We start from the raw sequence: 5786 nt of genomic DNA, 5'->3' as shown, positions 1-5786 counted from the left end.
GAATTCAAACTGTACTACAGAGCAATAGTAACAAAAACAGCATGGTACTGGTACCAAAACAGGTGGGTGGACCAATGGTACAGAATAGAGGACACAGAAACCAATCCACAAAATTACAACTATCTTGTATTTGATAAAGGGGCTAAAAGCATGCAATGGAGGAAGGATAGCAACTTCAACAAATGGTGCTAAGAAAACTAGAAATCCATATGCAACAAAATGAAACTGAATCTCTTTCTCTCGCCATGCACAAAAGTTAACTCAAAATAGATCAAGGAGCTTGATATCTAATCAAATACTCTGCATCTGATAGAAGAAAAAGTTGTCTCCGATCTACATATTGTGGGGTCGGGCTCCACATTCCTTAATAGGACACCCATAGCACAAGAGTTAAAAACAAGAACCAACAAATAAGACTTACTCAAACTAAAAAGTTTTTTCTCAGCAAGGAAAACAATAAGAGAGGTATATAGAGAGCCTACATCCTTGTTACAAATTTTTACTCCTCACACTTCAGATAGAGCCCTAATATCCAGAGTATAAAAAGAACTTAAAACATTAAACAATAAGAAAACAAATAACTCAATTAACAAATTGGCCAAGGCTCTGAACAGACACTTCTCAGAGGAGGACATACAATCAATCAACAAGTACATGAAAAAATGCTCACCATCTCTAGCAGTAAGAAAAGTTCAAGTCAAAACCACCCTAAGATAACATCTCACTCCAGTAAGATTAGCAGCCATTATGAAGGCAAACAACAAGTGCTGGCAAGAATGTGGGGAAAAGGGTACTCTTGTACATTGCTGGTGGGAATGCAAATTGGTGGAGCCAATTTGGAAAGCAGTATGGAGATTCCTGGGAAAGCTGGGAATGGAACCACCATTTGACCCAGCTATTGCCCTTCTCAGACTATTCCCTGAAGACCATAAAAGAGCATATTATAGGAATACTGCTACATTGATGTTCATAGCAGCACAATTCACAATAGTTAGACTGTGGAACCAACCTAGATGCCCTTCAATAGATGAATGGATAAAAAAATGTGGCATTTATACACAATGGAGTATTAGTCAGCACTAAAAAATGACAAAATCATGGCATTTGCAGGGAAATGGATGGCATTAGAGCAGATTATGCTAAGCGAAGCTAGCCAATCCCTAAAAAACAAATGCCAAATGTCTTCTTTGATATAAGAAGAGCAACTAACAACAGAGCAGGGAGGAAGAGTATGAGAAAAAGATTAACATTAAACAGGACAAGAGGTGGGAGGGAAAGGGAGAGAGAAGGGAAATTGCATGGAAATGGAAGGAAACCCTAATTGTTAGACAAAATTTCATATAAGAGGATGTGAGAGGAAAGGGAAAAAGAAAAAAAAACAAGGGAGAGAAACGAATTACAGTAAATGGGGTAGAGAGAGTAGATGGGAGGGAAGGGGAGGGGGGATAGTAGAGGATAGAAAAGGTAGCAGAATACAACAGTCATTAGTATGGCAATATGTAAAAACGTGGATGTGTATCCAATGTGATTCTGCCATCTTTATACGGGGTAAAAATGGGAGTTCATAACCCACTTGAATAAAATGTATGAAATATGATATTTCAAGAGCATTGTAATGTTTTGAACAACCAATAATAAAAAAAATTAAAATAAATAAATAAAAGCAAAGTTACTTTGAGACATTGGTTTTTAAGTGAAATGTATGTGCACTTCTAGTTTTATTTTGAGGAACTGCCTAATTGCTCTCCAAATTGGCTCTATCATGCATACACTACTCAGTAGTTGATTCATTTTGCATTACTCTGCTGGGTGGAAATTGTGACTAATTGCTGTTTCCATCTGCATCCCCAAGATTACTAGTCAAGAAGCCTGGGTGAAACTCTCTCCTCTGTGACACACTTGGGAGCTGGTCTGTCTATAAAGAGATGACAGAGTTGTCAGCATTCCTGTCTTGGCAGGAGCTCAGGTCATGGCAGGATTGCATACCAGCTCTCATAGGCTCAAAGAGATGCCAAAGTAAGATCACCAGCCTGCAAAAGGTTCTGTATGGTGTACCACATCTGACAGACATTTTGATGATATAAAGCAAAACTTGCCTCCCATGCAGGGTATAGAGTAAAGGGCAGCCTGAATGCCACCATCTACCAGAGTCACATTTTAAAAGAGGAAGTTTCTGGTCAGAGGAGAAAGCCACATGCCTCACTGAAGTAAAAGACTGAAACAGTCCTCTCCTCTATTTAGGAGTCATGGAATACTCCTTTAAGCAATTCTCATCTTCCCCTTTATTCCTGCCCTCCTTAGAGTATCCTGAAACCTCCCTCCTTGGCCTAGCAAGCTATGGTGAAGGAAGAAATGAAGAAGAAATCAAAAGAAAACAGCTGGTAAATTGGCTAATGAAACACCCTGCAACATTTTTTTTTTGCTGAATCTTTTATCTTATAGAATGATAAAACAATGCCAAAGGCCATAGTCCAGCATATGATGCCTCTGTGGCCTTCCTTTTCTTTCCCCACTCTCTGGATCAGCTGAGGATTTGGCCCTATCTGACCTAATGTGCCTTTCTCTGTCTGTCACACCACCATCACCATAACCTGTTCCTAATAATTTCTTTCAATTCATCAGCTAATCCCTTAGGAGAGAGAAAACCCACCTGATTCAACAGAGTCAGGCTCAAGACTCAAGCCTCAGTTCTTTTCCACCCCAAACCTGCCTTTGCATCCAGGAGTCCTGTTCCTTTTTTGGTGTCAGTTTATCCACCTAATTGCTGATCTCCTCTAAAAGATGAGGATGAACTAGAGAAAAATCCCTGGAGAACTTACCATTCATTCATAAACCACAGCAGTTGGTGCTCAATCTATTATGCAATCCACAAGGACCCAGGCTAGGTCTTTGGACACAAACAAACACACAAAAAATAAAGAAAGACACAGGTTGCACCAAAGAAGCCATATAGAAAGAAAAAAATCCAAAAAAATATTTTTATCATTTGTGTAAAGGCCTGTGATTCATTGGTCAAGTAAGAATGTCATAATAATGTAAAAGTATTATTCTAGAAAGAAAGAAGAGGGTCTATCAGTTCAGGAGGAAAAAAACAGAAAATCACAAGAGAGGGGCTACTTGTGCAGAAGTGTAGTCAAGGAATCACACATCATCTGTACTGCTGAAGCAAGGGCTACCTGGAGAGAGAACATCAGTGATGCTAGCAGAGGAATTCCAGTCCATAACAGAGACAGAAAACAAAGCAAGAGAGCTAGTGGAAATTTTTCCAAGAAATCCTCACCATCTTTAACATGGAACCTTCAGTGAGCCCCAGCATCTTTAAAAAGGGACCTTTAGAAGATGGTGTGCATGTCCTACCAGAAGATTCAGCCTTGGAGACACAGCAACAATAAATCTATAAGTCTATAGAGAGCTCACTAGAAAAGGATAATGATCTTGAAATTCATCTGCATAGTCAAAGATTAGGCCCTGAGAAATCAACTCTACCCTTTTATCTAGTTCTGCTTTGGCAAACAAACACACACAACACACACACACACACACACACACACACACACACACACTCACACACATATACACACACAATAATAATAATAAGGCAATAGCAATATTGTTATTAGAGTCTGTAAACAAGTCAGGATGGCGCCTGGCAAATGTTAGGGTGTGTAAACAAGTCTGGATGGCGCCTGGCATTTTGCCAGAGGGAGAGGTTAATGTTAAGGTCTGTAAACAAATAAGGATGGCGCCTGGTATTTTGCCAGGGGGAGTGGTTTGTGAAGTGACGCCAATGAGCCATTAAGTGTGGAGATTTCTTATTGGTTGACTGCTGTGTCTAGTTTATGCTAATTAAGATAAGCTGTGTGGAATGTATAAATACCTCTGTTGTCCTACAATAAACGGCTCCCACTCCTGCTGTATCAATCTACACAAGTTGTTCATCACCCCCGGGTTATCTTGCTGCAGCTGGACTGTGGCACCCCAGCACCTGGTTTGAGAGGTTTTGCCCCTAAAGGGGGAAGTTTCCTGGACCCTGGGTGCTGCTGTACCTAATCTCTCCCTGGCATCTGGTACGAGGGGTCTCTACCCTAGAGGGTGGTGTCCCCTGGACCCCGGGTGTGGCCATTCCCGATCTTCCCCAGGACCTGGGCTCATGTGGTCTCACCCCTAGAGGTGGGCATCCCCTGGACTACGGATGCAGACCTACCTGATCTGCCCCGCACATCCATGTTCAAGTGGTCTCTCCCCTAGATGGAGGAATTCCCTGGACACTGGGTACGACCGTACCTGATCTCCCCACTTCTCTCAGGTAAGAGAGGGGTCACCCCTAAAGAGGAGGACCCCAGGACCCTGGGAGCAACCATTCCTAATCTCACACCGATCCCTGGATTTGAGGGGACTTGTTCCTACATGGGGGAGTCCCCTGAATCCAGGGTGCAGCCGAATCGTACCTGATCTCCCCCAGCAACTAGGTTCGAGGGGTTTTTCCCCTACAGAGAGGAGTCCCCTGGATCCTGTGTGCAGCTGTACCATACATGATCTACCCCCAGAACCTGAGTTCCAGGGGTCTGTCTCCTAGAGGAGGGTGACCCTTGAGCCTAGGTTCAGCGGTACCTGATCTCCCCCAGCACCCATGTTCAAGGGGTCTCATTCCTATAGAGGGGCTTTCCCTGGACCCTGCGTGTGGCCATAGCTGATCTCCCCCCAATACCTGGTTTGAGAGATTTTCCCCTAAAGTGGGGAGAGCCATGGACCCTGGAGGCCATATCTGATCTACCCCTGGCATTTGGGTTCAAGGAGACTCGCCCATAGAAAGGGGCGTTCCTGGACCATGGGTGCTGCCTTAACTGATCTCCTCCCGGCATCTGTTTCAAGGTGTTTCTACCATAGAAGGGTGGAATTCCCCTGGACCCTGGGTGCAGCCGAAGCGGATCTCCCCCCGCTGGGTTTGAGGGATCTCGCCCCTAGGGTGGGCAGGCCCCTTAATCCTGGCTGCAGTGGAACCTCCCCCAGACACGCATGTTCAAGTTCTCTCTCCCCTAGAGTGGAGAGACCCCTGGACCATGGGTGCGGCAGTACAAGATTCGCTGGGCACCCAGAATCGAGGGGTCTCACCCCTAGATGGGGGACGACCCTGAAACCTGGGTGCAGCAGTACCTGGTATTTTGCAGAACCCAAGTTCCAGGACACTTGCCCTGAGAGGGGGACTTCCCCGGTACCTTGGTGCGGCCGAACTGATGTTCACCCAGCACCCAGGTTCGAGGGGTCTCACACCTAGAGAGGAGTGTACCTGGTCCCTAGATGCGGCTGTACCTGATCTCCCCCCAGAACTGAGTTTGAGGGGTCTTACCCCTAGAGGGGGGCATCCCCTGGTACCTGGGTGTGGACATACGTGATCTCTCCAGGCACTGGGTTCGAGGGTTGTTGCACCTAGAGGGGAGAGTCCACTGGACTCTGGTTGCTTTGATACCAGATATCCCACTGGCAACTGGATTCAAGGGGTCTCGCCACTAGAGGGGGAATTCCCTCGACTCCTGTGAAGTGGAAACTAATCTCCCCCTGGATTTGAGGGGTCTCAACTCTAGAGCACGGAATCCCCTGGACCCTGGGTGTTGTAGTACCTGATCTTCACCAGCACCCGTGTCCCAGGGGTCTCCTCCATAGAGGGGGAAGTCCCATGGACCCTGGGTGCTGCCATACCTGATTTCCCCCCTACATCTGGTTCAAGGGGTCTCTACACTAAATGGGGGGAATCCCCTGAACACTGGGTGTGGCAGTACCTGATCTCC

This window comes from Ictidomys tridecemlineatus, chromosome 1 (genome assembly GCF_052094955.1).
Source record: "Ictidomys tridecemlineatus isolate mIctTri1 chromosome 1, mIctTri1.hap1, whole genome shotgun sequence".
Classification (NCBI taxonomy): domain Eukaryota; kingdom Metazoa; phylum Chordata; class Mammalia; order Rodentia; family Sciuridae; genus Ictidomys; species Ictidomys tridecemlineatus.
The sequence above is the reverse complement of the archived record's forward strand: the minus strand, read 5'-3'. Positions refer to the sequence as shown.